Raw genomic sequence first — 2,500 nt, forward strand, 5'->3', positions numbered from 1 at the left:
TGAATCTCATCTAGTTCCACGGCTTGAAATAAAATTGCTTCGCTCCAACCGCTGACTTCTCATCTGAGTTTCTGACGGAGACATCTCCCTGCTTGCCCAGCTTCTTTACACGCATTATTGTTGGGCTTTTCAAGTGCAATGTGCCTAAGTGTGAATCTTCAGCATTAAATCCGCTCTCCCATTAACTTCCCATCTCACCAAACACCTAGTTGCTCAGGCAAAAACCGGAGGAATTATCTTTATTACACAGCCCCCTTTATCATACAACACATTCACCAACTACAAACACACACAAAAGTGCCATCAACCCTCTGTCTAAAAGATAGCTGGATTTCAGCCTCTCTAGTATCTCTCCACTACTGCTCTTGCTGTCCATTAACTGGTCCCTCTGATTTTAATACATCCCAGGCATACCCTGTGAACCTAGGCCAGTCTCTAATTATTGCACAGAATGTTGTTCTGAAAGTGTAAGGTACAGTACCATTCCTCAGGCCTTTTTCCAGTGCACTCCATTGCAAGTAGAATCTAAATGATCCAATTTTACTATCTTACTGAACTGACGTCCCAGGACTTCCTCCAGACAACGTATGTCCTAGCTACACTGGCATTGTTTCTTTTCTTCAAATAAGCCAAACTTATCTTCTTCTTGCTCCTTGCTCTGCAGTAAATAACCTTTTTCAAAAACTGTCATGCTTCCTCAACCTTGTTCCACCGACTTGAATGTCACCATCTTAAAGAAGCCTTTCCAGCTCATGACAGACGGTCGATCTCTCTCCCATTACCCAGATTGTTCTTAAGTGTCACTCATCCTTGTTTAGATCATCATATTTTATGAGCTGTTAGATTGTCTCTACCTCCCACAGCACTGGTTCCTTAAAGGAAGAACCCCGTCTTGCTTACTTCTGAACTTCCAAGGCCTGAAGTAACATCTGTCACAAAGAAAGAATCTGATGGATGCTCTGATTAAAATTCAAAATGAACAAGTGTGATGAGTGTAGGAGAAGACTATTGAAGAAAATATTAATTTCATCATCCAGATTTAGCATCTCTCTATCTCGGTGTATGCCCATGTACATAATAAAGCAAACACACTGAGATAGAGTACCTCTTCTCTTAGCATCAGGTAACTACTAACTATGTGTCCATACCAACAATAGTTTTTTTTTAAGTTGAAGCATGCCTGTTTAAAACATTTTTTAAAAGTTAAGACAAGTAAGTGGAAATCATCCCTCATGTAATCCAGTTCTCCAAAGCAACAGCTGTCAAGGTTGGTGTACATTATTCCATGCTTGCTCTTTGTCTTCATAAATATACATACTTTAGACATATGCAACACACACAGATATATATAAAATGTATGTATAAATACATATGGAAGAGTGTGGTCAGAGGAAATAAACCTGCTTTTTAAAATTCTGAGTAAGAAGATTGAATCTGTTCATGTCAGAATATGTTCAAAAACCTTAAATGATTTTTAGTTCTTAAGTCAACAGCAGTGGCAGCCAGGGAGCTTCAGAGAGATTGAGGAATTAATGACAAACTAGAATTCAAGGCAGGCTGAGCACATATGGGCAGAGGCTCAGATCCCCTTCCGCAAAACGATTACATCTTCCCAATCTTGTCCAAAACTGTCCTGAGGGCCTTGGGCACAACCCGAGGAGAGCCCGGGATGAGAATAAGGCAGTTGTTTAAAGCTGATGAGTACAGGCTATATATTCAGTAGTGTGGCCTCCACCTGATGCCCACACTGCCTTCCAGCATGTCAAAAAACAGGTGATGACAATTCTGTTTCAGGAAAACCAACTTTCTAGAGATGTTGGCAGTTTGGAATGCTTTATGGAAGGGACCAAGTTTACACCCTTACCCAACGGTAAGGTACACTGGTTGAGCTCAGTGAATGTATACAGAACTTTGAAATTGAAATTTAAAAATTTTTCATTGTTCTATAAATAACAAGAAACATCAAATATCTAGGAAGAGACTCAAAACTGAAAACATAGACTTAAAAATCAATACATAAACAAAGAAAAGATAGGACTAAAGAAAGAAAACACATGTACAGGACCCAGAAGTGAACTTCAAAACCCCTTGTTAGCTGGGTGCGCTCAGCACATCTGTAACGCCCGCACTCTGGGAAGTTTGTCAGTGGACCGACAAACTTCAGGCTCCCCTGAGCTACACGCAGATCTGAGGCCACCCTGCATTACACCGTGAGACCTTGGCAAAAAGATCACTTAATAATTTTTTTCAACAAAATAACACATTTTAATGAACAACTAAGGAATTATGAAAGGTTCTTAGAAATTAAACATGTATTAGGAAAATATTTTATGGTTAATAGAAAGATTTAGAATTTTAATGTTGGAAAAAGTCACTACAAAGGAAGAACAAAAGATAATAAAGAGAAACTAAAACATAAAGACAGGGCGCAGAGCTGGCAAGATGACTTCGTGCATAAAGCACTTAGAACTAAGCCTGACAGCCGGGCAGTGGTGGCGCA

Source organism: Microtus ochrogaster, linkage group LG4 (genome assembly GCF_000317375.1).
Source record: "Microtus ochrogaster isolate Prairie Vole_2 linkage group LG4, MicOch1.0, whole genome shotgun sequence".
NCBI lineage: Eukaryota > Metazoa > Chordata > Mammalia > Rodentia > Cricetidae > Microtus > Microtus ochrogaster.